Raw genomic sequence first — 13522 nt, 5'->3', positions numbered from 1 at the left:
TCAGCCTCTCTGACACTGCTGCAGCCATGCCGGCTTGTCCTGTCTTACCTGGGACCCCAGACAGGTGCTCCCTCACCTTCCCCTGGGCACATGAGAAGGCAGGCTACTGGGGGTCATGCTCCCTGACTGTAGGGTTAGGATGAAATGCCTTGATCTGCCCCAGGGATGAGGAGTGCCAGGGTTCCTTGAACTCCCCCAGAAATCACTTGATGATCACAGAGAACTCCCTGCCACGGTTAGCCTGTGGTGTGGGGTAGTTGGCCAGATGGGCCCAATAACCGTCTTCCTTATACAGTGAGCATGATTCACACCCTGGATGAATTACGGTTTTCCCCACATGGCCAGCCTTAAAAAGACTTACAAATAGGCAAAACTACAAAAGTTAACATCGGCAAGTGCCCAGGTCTGCTGTATTTTTAAAAATGAATATTTGGGTAATCAGATAATTAAAGAATTCTAAAACATGCCAAATGGATTTCTCTTCTCGTGTGGTGGTTTTTTTCTTTTGTTTTTTTTCCCGATAATGTCAAGATCTGAGTGAAGATGATGGCAGGCATTCAGGCCTATGTTTTTATACCATTGTATGTGGCCTCCTGTTTTGAAATCCTCTCCAATCACAGGGTGGCGGTTGGCCCTACCATATACTGTATGATGAGGCTCTTGGCATACCACCCCTCCACGTCATCGTTTTTGGCACTGGAACTTGGCTTCTCTGGGTCTGATCAGGGAAGCACATTGTCAACAGGAAATATCTGCCGGCAAGACCGAAGACTTCAGGAGAGATAATGGGAAGAGGGGCCAGATCCCTGCGTGTGGGTTGTGTTCAGCTCTGTGGACCAAGGATATGGGACAGGAGCAGTTCCTACTTGCTCAGAGTGTGTACTAAATGAAGTTCTGCTCTGTTCTAGCAGGAAATGAATCGCCCTCTTTGAGGAACCTGGAGGCTTGCTTTTCTCCAGTCGCACGCTCCTGCAAATCCTGAAGTGGCTTCCATAATAAATAACAATTTTATTTTTTTTTTCCAAATTAAGGATGACAGTGTGAATAATGAATGGTGTCCTCTACCCAGGAGGGCTATATTTTTCTTTAGTCTTGGAATGTTTATTTATGCACCTTAATTTTTCTTTTAGTTTGGATGTGCTTTATACTTTAGCAGACTTGGGAATATACAGAAACACAAAAGTTACATCTACAAGTGCCCAGGTCTCCTGTGCCTTTATTATAATAAAGATTTGTGGAAGTATAAATGATTTGGGGGCAGTCTATGGTTTGGATGTCGTCATCTCCAAATTCTTGCTAGGCAGGGTCTTCACGAGGGAGGCTAAGTGTTAATCTTTGATTCCCCAAGGCCCTCGTTAGGGTAGTGAGGAGAGAGAAGTTACAGAAAGGAAAATGTTAGGTCAGGACAAGGAAGAATTTTCTCATATCCTTGGCTGTGCAGTCATGGAATGGGCCGCTGATCGGGGCAGGGAAGCTCTAGAGGCAGTTCCATCACAGATGCTGGAGCTCGCCCTGCTGACGCTCCTGGGGTCTCCCCATATGGCCTTCCTCTAGCCATGGAGATCCGGGATGGAGAGAAGGTTCCACTGCACAGCAGGGAGTGGGGAGACCCTCCTGCTGTTCACAGTAGGAACGCCAAACACATGTTCACAGAGAAAGAAACACGTTCTAATCATGTGCTGTGAGACTCCAGGACTCTCGGGGGCCAGTTGCCCAGACCCGCGCTCGGTTGCTGGCACACGGGGAGTGGCAGAGCCCACGCCAGAATGGGATCAGTGCTCTGCTTCTTCATCGGGAACCTCCCTCGAAAATTAAAAAAAAAGGGCTAAACTCAGAATGGTCAGGGAATGACATGCTGGTGCCAGGTTTTTTAAAAAAGCAACTTGGCAGTTTACAGAGGGCCCTTCTGTGGACCTCTGCCTGAACGGCCCTGTAAGCAGGTGTGGAGGGCTGGGTAGCACCTCGGGGAAGGGGGAGCTCCAGGCCAGGGGCTCTCCCCAGCCTCACTCCACTGGCTTCAGCCAGACCAGACTCCATGCATACTTTGCCTCAGCAGAGCATTTTAAAGAAGGGGCTCCAAGAACAAAAAGCATTAAAAACCTCCCCACATACGAGTGACTAATTTTGTAGCTCAGCAGCAAGGTGACATGGAGAGCTTTGGGGTGAGGGTGACGGGCCAGCAAGAGCATCACCTGCATTTTGCCAGATGCTTTGAAACTTGGAGCAGGCTTTCTTTCTCAGTTTTCTTTCAAGTGCACTTTTATAAGTGGGGGGCTCTCTCTCTCTCTCTCTTTTTTTATTTGGGGGGTGACCTTCTGGTCTGCTCACATCTGAAAGGCAGTGTCTGGGGCGTGAATCTCAGGCAGCTTCGTTTGCTATAACAGCAAGTGCACCAGACTTAGCAAAGGCGAGCCTAGATTTCAGTCTGCACACCCCGCCCCACCCCCCACAAAAGTGTTTTAGAACTTGTTTAAGGGAGGCCCAGGATGAATGGAGATTAAGCCATATTTACTACTCATTTTCAATGGCAGGAAGGAGATCACATCTGTTTAAAGGAGGAAACAAAAGCATTTGCACATTGAAGGCAAAGGTTACTTCATGCAGACTGGAGCCTTTATACGCCCTTACCTGCTTGTGCAGCACAGGGTCAGAAAAAATTAGAAGGGAATATGGGTTCAGTTTTCTTTCTAGATTCTCCCTCCATTCCAGTCCATCAGCATGTTCAATGCAAATGGAAAATTTTGAAATGATACATGGAGGTTATACCTGTGCTGGAGAAAGCGTGCACATATCCAATACTGTGCTTATACAAATGCAAAAGCTTGCTTAGACTTTTCAAAAAAATGCTTAGACAGAGTGGCCCATTTTTGGAAAGGAAGGCAATCATTGTAAACGTGTATTGTTGGGGGAAGGGGCATGAAAAGCAGAGATGAGGCTTCCAACAGAAGTATGTCAGGGAAGCCCGCCCTCCCGCCCTCCCNCCCGCCCTCCCTCCGCACCCTCAGGTCCCCTGGGCCCAGTGCTACCCGGCTCTGCTGCTCCTTTGGAACCCGTCTCCCCACCCTTGCCCCAATGGTAAAGGTCTGTCCTGCTTTCCATGCATAGGGAGGGGAAGGGAGTAACTCTCTGGAGGAATGATGCTTAAACCCTACAGATCTTATCCAAGAAGAAAGTTTTGTTTTGGAGACAGACCAGTTGGGGAGAGTTTTTAGCAGAGGGCTATAGCTGAGAGGGGGCTGGCTGCTTCTTCTCTGCAGAGCTTGCTGGAGTGGGTCACAGCACTGCTGCCCAAAGACCAGACCTGTTTGCCTCTCAACCGCCATTTTTAGGGTTTTTGAACATTTCAGGTCATACTTCCCTTTACTATTAATTGTGGACATGACCTGTTCTATATGATGGTATTACTACTAAGATCAAATAATGGAATCTATATGATAGTTATTCAGAGACTAATACCTTGTACATATACAAGGTTTTTTTTTAAAAAAAGATTTCATTTATTTATTAGAGAGAGCGGGGGGAGGGAGGGCAGAGAAGAGAGAGAATCTTTGCTGAGTACAGAGCCTGACGCGGGACTCAATCTCACGACCCTGAGAGCGTGACCTGAGCCGAAACCAAGAGTCGGATGCTTAACTGACTGATCCACCCACGTGCCCCTACAAGGTTTTTATTTTTTTTAATTCAATTTTGTATTACACTTTCCCATCAAATTTCTCCCTCACCAAACACTTTCCCTCAATCCACACCATGCAGGCATGGCGACAGAAATTAGGAACTGATCATTCTTTTATATACATTGGTGGTTCCAGGTCAGCAGGAAAATTTAACATCAAGTACAAGTGACTAGTGAAGCTCAACCATCTTTTATTGTCAGGTTTGCGGGGGAGGGGTGTCCTAGACCCAAAAGACAACTTCTGTCTTGAGATACAATTTGTTCTTTGCTTGAGAAGAAATCCCAGACACCTGCCAAAATTAGAGATCAGAGTTTAGAAATTAAACATACCTTTAATAGTCTTTCTTTCTAATTGAAGATTTACTGTGTCTTTAAGCAAAAATTTTTTACTGTGATCATGGAACATTTTACATTAAAACATCGGTGGTGTTTTCCTGTGTTTTTAATTAATAAAGGCATAGAAAATGCAGATTTCGTTCCCATCCAACAGCGAGTCTTTAGAAGCTATTCACCTCCAAATATTTTGTTTTCTTTGTGGATTTAAATTACATGCTCTTGAGTATCTCATTTTAAACTTGGGCAGTTGGCAGACAAGACTGCATACATACGGTGGTTTGCTTCAGGTGGCTTTTAAATAGTGAGTTGTGAGCACATGTTCAGGTTACTTAAATACCGGTTATTTCAGTCAATATGTGTGTTAGAAAAATGAGATAAACTTGGTTTCTGCTTGCCCCTAATTTGTATTACATTCATTTTTAAGTGATCTACATTCATTAATTTATTATTGCAAATTACATCATAATAGATGAGCAAGCAGATGGCTTATCTAAAGTTTAAAGTAAGTAGGACCACGTTTGCAACAAAGAATAGTTGTTCATGTAAAGATTACATTTTTTAAGAATTTATTTATTCGATAGTGGGGGGGAGGAGAGCACAAGCAGGGGGAGCGGCAGGCAGAGTAGGAGGGAGAAGCAGGCTCTCCACTGATCAGGGAGCCTGATGTAGGGCTTGATCCCAGGACCCTCAGATCATGACCTGAGCCAAGGGCAGATACTTAACCACCGAGCTACCCAGGTGCCCAGGATTACATTTTTTTTTTTTTAATTGACAAACCAGAGGAGTTCTTTATGGAAATAATGATTAACAGAGGCTCTGTCAAGATAACATGTCTGAGCTCTTCCTATCTTTAAAAACTAACTTTGTCCTTTTAAAAACTAAATGTTAGCAGATGTTTGTCCGTTTACAAGTCTCTTTAGGAACCTAACCCTCACATTTATGAACTTTTATAATGAGGTCACAGTTTTCCTTTCTGTCTGATTACAGTACACGCCCTTCCTGACTAAATCCTGTGTACGCCGATTGTCTACTTGCACATGGAGGACAGTGTTTGGCATTTGAGTTGTCTGCATCAAAACCAGTGATTCTGAAAGATTAATGCCTGACTATGGACACAAACGAATGAGAAAGACACAAACGTTTAATCCTTTCTAATAATTAAAAGTTTCCATTTCCTCACATTGCCCCCATGCTCCTAAATGAGCTCTAGGGATGCCTGGGTGACTCAGTGGGTTAAGCATTTGACTCTTGAGTTCAACTCAGGTCATGATCTCAGGGTCCTGAGATCAAGCCCCGCCTCAGGCTCTGTGCTGAGCTTGGAGCCTGCTTGAGAGTCTCTCTCTCCCTCACCCTCTGCGCCTCCCACTGCTCATGCTTTCTCTCTCTTCTAAAAATAAATAAATAAATAAGCTCTAAATACTGGTTGGTTTTGGAAAGGAGGCATCACAGTATTGGGACAATATATTTATGTTCTTGTGGTGGTGAATGTTATTGTCTGGGGTTCTTCCTCCAGTCGCTGTCTACTTTAAGACAGAGTCCTAACTCTGTAAACCTAAGTATGGCCTCGTGGCTCAACGTTTTTAGATCCTGGTATGTGCTCTGCCAAGGGGGCGGGTTTAGCTCGCATGGGCCATGTATATGGCATCCAACTGCAGCAAGCCAGGGAATGGGAGGTTGTTGGATTTGTGTTGATTCACAACTTCCTGAAAAACAAGTCAAAGTATTTGCCCTGTTGAGGATATGTGGGTGGTGTCCTCCTTATGCTGTTGGGTCAGCACATGGAAGCAGGAAATAGGATCACTCAACAGGGACCATTTCCCCAGCGCCCTGGATCCAAGTACAAGTCTGTACCCAGAAAATGTCACAACCCCAAACCCTGAAAGGATCCCAAAGTTCACTCCAAAACTACCATGGTGTGATGAAAAGCCTTGTTCTGGGAAGCTTGACTTGGCAGAAGTATTGGCCATGATGGATGTTTGCTGAATTTAGATCCGATGAGAAAGTGGCTATGACCTAATTGAGCAGAAGAATGGAATCCAGAAGTAATTGCTGGTTCTCTGTGTACAGACTGTCGTGTTTGGGATGCAGTTTTGCCACTGCCCTCATTTCCATTGTGGGGTCACCCTTGAGAGTCTTCACCCTAAATTGGATGGTCTTGGCCGTCAACTTCAAAAGAACACCTCGTTCTAAAAGAGCTAAATAAATTACTCTGAATTTACTAATCTTGATGACAGGATAGTTTAAACATTTTTTCTTCTGCATGCTTTCAATATTTTTGTGTGACTTTTTCAAAGAAGAACCAAAAATACTTTACCTGTTGTAGCCTCTGTGAAACACCTAAACTGAAATCCATAACTTAAAATCTTTTTGAATCAAATGATTTGCATAAATGTGTGAAGAGAGGGACCAGCCCCGGCAAGAACTGTGCAGTCACCTTGCACTAAAGTGATGCTCGTGAGGCACCTGTCTCTTTTCTGTGGGATCGTGCTCTGCCTACAGGTTCTTTGCGGGTTCATTTCCACACTGTCAGACCCTTCCTTAGTGATATTTTGGTACCTTTCCACTGAGAACTTCTGCCCAGGCCTCTCCTCTCCTGTGTTGACAGGGGGTCAGTTCACATTCAAGTTCACCCTCCTTCTTGTTTCTGTCCCCACCATCCTGCACACTCCCGTGTGCACCAGCAAGCCCCTCTCTGTGATCTTGGGGACTGGACTTCCGCGGGAGTCTCCTCAATATCCCTTCCACCTCTAGTCTCGCTTAGCAGCAGTCCATTTTGCATCTTGTTTTAAGAGCCAGTCTTCGACTAACGTCTTCAGCTAACCTCTGCTGTTCTAAGTCTGTAGTTTCTCCTTCTCCGCCCTGATTCAACTGACAGCTGTCAGAGTCTGGAAGGTAACCTGGAGCTTCATTGGGCCCCTACAGAGCCCTCTCTCATGCCTCCCTGACAATTCAGTGCCTCCTCTCACCGCTGAATGTGCACTGTGACTGGGAATGTACTGTTTATTCATGCAGCCAAGACTTTTACAAAGTTCTTCCTCAAGGCAAGTGTAACTAGAACTCTGCTCATGAGTTATCTTCAGCCAGAAAAACCTTGAGTCATCTACTATTGTAGAACAGAGGTTGTAGGGGCTTCTGGGTAGCTCAGTCGGTTGAGCCTCTGACTTGGTTTCAGCTCAGGTCATGATTTCATGGGTTATGAGATTGAGCCCTGAGTTGGGCTACATGCTCACTGGGGAGTGTGCTTGAAGATTCTCTCCGTCTGCCCCTCCTCTCACTCTCTCTCTCTCTCTCTCTCTCTTAAATAAATAAATAAATAAATAAATAAATAAATAAATAAATCTTAAAAAAAAAACCCATAGATTGTATTATTCTTCAGGCATGGTGAGATTAGGAGATGATTGCCATTGAAAAAATTAGTTATCCTCACAGCTCCCAAGAGGAAGGGACACGACATGACATTGTCAGGGTTCACACGGGGAAGCAGCAGGTTGGTCAGAGGGAGTGAGGGGAAATGTGGGCAAGAGCCTTCTTCTGGTTTTGTTGGCAGGGAATGAGTGAGGCAGGGCCAGGATAGGCGAGTTTGAATACTTCCAGCAGGCTCTGGGGTAAAGGGCTGTCCCTAGTTGCCTGATATCTGGCCCTGGGACCAGTAAGGCAGGTGGATAGTGGCGCACAGTGTGAGAGCCCCATAAAGGAGGTGGTTGAGGGTGTGGGTTCTGGACAGGTTAGTTTGCATATGAAGGCGAGCTCTCTAGCTAGCCCTGGCACAGGATCCCTGCAGGATCAGCAGAACCTTAGCTAAGATGTCAAAGCCTAACATACCTACTCATCCTTACACTCCCATTTCAGTTACAAGCTAGCCATGTGACCTTGAATGAGAACTTCAGTCCTCATCTGTGAAGTGAAGGATTAAAAGAGCACAGCCAAGAGCTCTCTGTTTCATCTTTGTGGGGATGAAGCCTCTGACACTTCCCACAACTTCTCCCCCACTCCTAGTTTCTTCAGATTCCCAGAGGGAAGGTGCTCTAACTAGAATTCTCTCCCTGGCTCATGGGTGGGGAAGGCCGGTCCGCAGTTGGCCACCCTGAAGCTTCATTGTAACCCCTTCCATACGTGGACTTTTCTGCCTCCAATCGTATTCCTGACTTCTTTGGCCAGCAGGCTCTCTTTGGGATGTACTCATTGGCCCTGCCACTCCAGTAACTTTTGAATTCTTGATCTGAGCCAAGTGATTTTTCAGTGAGTGTACATGTGTGACCCATTTGACAGATGACATTTAATATTGCCTTTGTGAAGAAGAGCAAATAATAGCATCGGCTTCCAAGTATATAAGACAAAATATGGCAGACCTTCTGTACTAAAGCTTGGAAAAATAAATCTCCATTTTATGTTGCAGAATTATTAATCGAGTTGGCAGTGAGGAGGAGTGTGGAACTCTTATTTTTCAAGACAAGAGCGGAAAATAAAATCCCTCTATTGACATTGATGCCAGTACATGAGCTATAAAGCCTAGAAAGTGAAATGTTAATCCATTTGGCACAAATTAAGAACCATTCTATAAACTTAAACTGTGTGGAAAATATTGTACGTTGGTGCTCACTATGGAAAAAAATCCCAAGGGCCAGTACTTTGCTGTTCAGAAGAGTCACGTTTTTCCCCCTCAGATGGAGCAGAACATTTAAGTTGGTTGTGAAAAGTTTTAAATTTCTTAGACAGCCCCTATAAATTGGGTTTTGTAAATATTGGTATTAATCAGAACATTATAAGGTCTATAACATGTAGACATAATACAGAATTTATTCAAATGTGTGAAAAGCAGAAATGGTACTTCACTAAACAAATGTACATTTTCAGATGTTAAATGAACAGCAACTACTTAGCATAGAATTCTAATTCCATTTGTCATAATTGCCCGTGATGACCTAAATGTGGCTTTTCAACTGTCAAAGTTTAAAGGGGAACTAAAATGATCAGTGCTTTAAAAACAAATAGAACACACACTAATGCTTGGAGTGGAAAACCCGCTGAGTCTGCAGCTTCTCCCCGTTTTCCTGTGGGGGAGGCTGGGTCCATGAGGAACGTACTGGAGTGTCATGATCTGTTAACCGAGTGGAGCAGAGTAGCTGGTAGGGGGATAGGTGCGATAGGAGGAGCAGGAGAGGTTAGAATTTGCCAAGAGAAAAGGGCAGCCTGGGTCATCCCTGAGAGGGTTTTTTAAGAATTTGAGGGGCGCCTCAGTGGCTCAGTCAGTTAAGTGGCCGTCTAACTCTTGGTTTCGGCTCAGGTCATGATCTCAGCATCGTGGAATTGAGCCCTCCATGGGACTCCTTGCTCAGCCAGAAGTCGCTTGAGATTCTCTCTCTCTCTCTCTCCCTTTACCCCTCCCCTAGCTCACATGTGTGCATGCTCTCTCACGCTGTCTCTCAAAATAAATAAATAAATCTTAAAAAAAGAGAGAGAATTTGAAACTGCACTGGTAAAAAAGAACCTTCATAAGCTAAAAGGCATTCACCCAAACTTGGGACTGTCTTGTCTCTTGTTTTTCCCTCTGACTCTCCTGGTCCTTCTCCCGGGACCCCCACCCACTCCTTTCTTGCCTCAGTGCCTTCATAAATCTTGGACTACCCTGGGTTCCTGAGAGGCTGTCCAGAACTGTGAAGAGTCTGTATTCTGCCCTATTTGTAAGCTAAGAAAGCAGTCTCCCGTGGCTTGATACATGCAGGTGGACACAACACTTGTGGGTCAGAGATGAAGGACTGTTTATCTCTCACAGCAGTAGCAACAGCCAGAGTATCGGTGTTCTTGCCCCAGTTTCCTGAACCCCCTTTCCCATAGGGCTGGATGATACCCGCACGCACAGTGGATTGTGTTACAGAAGCTTAGGGAACCCAAAGGGGATGTCTGTCCCTACTTAGAGGAAGACACATCTATCTTGCATGGCTGGTCACTAAACATCCTTGAAGAGATAGTCCAGAGCAGAGAGTCGTCTATGCCTTACAAGATGTTCAGAAAACGAGAGACCCATGTAGACATCTCTCCTAGCAGTGGCAGCTCCTTGTGCCCTTGGGACTTGTTGGGGGCTGGGTGTGAAAGAGGAGGAAGAATCTTCCATGAACCTTTTCAGGAAGTCTTTTGTAAACTGTCTGAAGGTCCTTGGTGAGCCTCATGTACAAGTCAGATATTGGGGACCAATTACAGAAATGGCTAACAGCTATTAAACCCTCGCCATGTGCTGTGTCATATACTAAGCGCTTTACTACGTCACTGTAGCCCTATGAGATGATGTTGGGGGGCTCAGTGTTACCTCCCTTTTTACAGATGAGAAAACTAATTAAGAGCATTAAGGAGTCAGTGGGGAGATGAGACTCAAATACAGGTTGTCAGAGTCCTCAGCCCTGTGTTCTGAAAAGCACACTATGTTCCTTTTTTAAAATTTCTCTTTCATTGAGAGGTTTTTGGAGGTGGAGGGAGGGGAAGCCCTGAGATTTTGTTTCACCGGGTAAAGTTAGGGGAATGTGGGCCAGGAGGCAAGGAATGAGCTCATGCTAGCAGATGCCTTCTGAACATCGTCGCCGGTCCTCCAGCAAATCCTATAAGGTCTTCAAGGCAGTCGGTATCCCTGTTTTATGGATGAAGACATGAAGGCTCAAGGAGGTTGTGGGCTTGACTGGGACCACACAGCCCTTGAGTGAGGAGCCTGAAGCGAATCCTACACACTGTGGCTGTGAGACATGCCTTCTGTATACATTCGGCAGTAGTCCTAGACATTCACATCAAGGACCTTAAAGCGTCCTGAGATATTTAAGCTTCTTTCTGAAGCAGAAAGGAACATTTTAATAATAGGTTCACTGTAGCTTGTTACTATCTCCATTCCCTTGGAAAGATAAGCACATATGGGTGATTTTATCACTGCGTTGACTAAACCAGCTGCTTCTGGGACCTTTATCTTTCTTTCACAGAAGTTCAAGTGCCAGAGAACCTCGCACACTTGGACTATTCACAGCCTTCCAGCAAGCCACTTCAGCTTGCATTTTTTTGCCCCTTTTTTCCATTCTAAAAGTAGTTAATGAGTCCATTTCTTCACCACTAGCTCCCACTTAGCACTTTCTGTTCTCTTCCTAGAGAGAGAAATGACTTGCTAAAAACAAAAACAAAAACAAAAACTTCGTAATCATAAACATCTGTAGACTTCTTTATTCAAAATAAGTGTCATGTCACGTTGCTGTCGACCTAGTCATAGACAAAAACTATGAAAAATGTATATCCATAGCTATAAGGAGATCTGGAAACACACACATGCATGCGCATACACAAACACACACACACACACACACACACACACGTTTTTTCCTCCACCAAGTTTCCCTGGCAACCATCCACTAGCATCTTCCAGCAGATCTTTAAAGCTTGGCTAAGGTGTGTATGTTAATTTTATAGACATGCTTAATGTTGCTCATTAACTTCACAGTTCCCAGATTCTTCCAAACTCTCCTGAGGGGACTTTGTGACTTTGTGAAAATTTTAAAGCACCAACAGAACAGAAGCCTTTTAAAGTGTTTGCTTCCAGTGATTTCCTTACAAACACTTGTGGGTCTGCTTGTCCGCAGAGTGTTACATTGTCATAATTCTCTTGTTCGGTTCAGAAGGATGCTCTGTGAGCTTAAACAGGCATTTGCCATATTTACATCACCATGGCAGAATCATTGTATCCTTTCCCATATCTGACTAAAAGGAGGATAATGTTAGGTTTTTACATATGCATTGATTTCTATGGAAAAGGTGTCTAGAGTTGGAGCCATAGCTTTGTGAAAAGCTATTTTTAGCACCATCTTGATGCTCAGTAACTGTTTGAATTCTTATGTCTTCTGAGTAGCCGGAACATCTTTCATTCTACGGTTTGAATTTTTTTTTTTTAAGATTTTTATTTATTTATTTGACAGAGATAGAGACAGCCAGCGAGAGAGGGAACACAAGCAGGGGGAGTGGGAGAGGAAGAAGCAGGCTCATATCAGAGGAGCCTGATGTGGGGCTCGATCCCATAACGCCAGGATCACGCCCTGAGCCGAAGGCAGATGCTTCACCGCTGTGCCACCCAGGCGCCCCAACGGTTTGAATTTTTTTGGAGAAGTTTTCCCCGAGATAACTAATCGTACCTTCACATAGTGCTTTAAAGCTACATCTGAGCAATTCCTGTTACCACGTAAGAGGGTTGGATTGTGTCTGTTTTGTTTATTGTCAGATAACTTTTTTAGGTGGGATCATAGGAACAGTCTGAAATGGTTGTGCCTGCGAACACTTGATTATGTACGTAAGTTGTTTGGTTGAATCAGGCCAGTCCAGCAATAGTTTCCAGATTGTCCTGGGGTGTTTACCCAGATAACCCCTTGACCAGTCACGAGAATGTAGTCACTTTATAGTTGCTTTTATAGCATAACGCACATATGGGACCAGCCCCAGAAAGCTTCATTTTGTGCGGGGTCGATAACAGAGAATGACTTCTGCTGTTTAACTTAGTGGTAAATGGAGAGACCTAACAGGATGCTTATCCAACACGCTTCAGGAGGCTGTTGGTACTCGAGTATGACATTTTCTACTTCCATTATACAGTGTTTCAGGTTGCGGGGGGAGGAAGCCATCCTGTCACTTTAAAAAAAATAGAAAGTCAATGTTATACACAGATACATCATCTATTCTCTCTCTCTGTCATAGCTTCTTTAGTTGCTGTGTTTTTGTGAGTGTTTATTGTGTATTTCAACATTCTTGGCAACTTGGTGGTGTTGGGTAGAAAATTGTTAATGGGATGATCATTGGTTTGACCCTCATGCATATTTCTTATGGGTGGGGGGAGGAATCCACTGATTTATGGCCCAGAGATATCCTGGCAGCCCTGCCAAGACGGAAGTAACATATGTGAGAGGGACAGACAGACGGGAGGCGGGGGGTGTGGTGAGAGAATGTGTTGTGTGCGCGGACAGAGTCTGTTGAGACTGTGATGGGAAATAAGCTCAAAGCTCATATCCTGCAGAGGTGGGCAGCCAGCAGAAGCCATTCATGGAAACAGCACAGATCTCTCCTCATTCCAAACGGAAGCTGTAACTGTGGAATCTACCATGTAGCGGGCTTTTCATGAAGTTCAGAGCCCGAGTCAGTCACCAGAGATTGTAAAACAGAAAAAGGCACAAAATGGGATCCTAACTTCCCTGGGGGCTGCAGCAGCAAACATACCTCTTCCACGCTTTTTCAAGTGAATAGAAATTCAAATGGAAATACAAAGATCATAATCGTCCGCTGATAATTCAGGGACACATTTGCAAGGAAAACCTCCCAAAACGGGGGAGGAATTCTTATCAGATATTGTGACCACAGATTAATAGGTCTCAGGGCAGCTCCTGATTCAATGAAGACCAAAGGTGTCTTCAGTACGGAATGGCCCCTGACAGGACAATCAAGGGGACCAGGAGAGAGGGACTAGTGCTCAGCAGATCAGTCCCTCTGAAGTACACCCGCATTGTC

Source organism: Ailuropoda melanoleuca, chromosome 15 (assembly GCF_002007445.2).
Source record: "Ailuropoda melanoleuca isolate Jingjing chromosome 15, ASM200744v2, whole genome shotgun sequence".
NCBI classification, from domain to species: domain Eukaryota; kingdom Metazoa; phylum Chordata; class Mammalia; order Carnivora; family Ursidae; genus Ailuropoda; species Ailuropoda melanoleuca.
Note: the sequence above shows the minus strand (reverse complement) of the source record.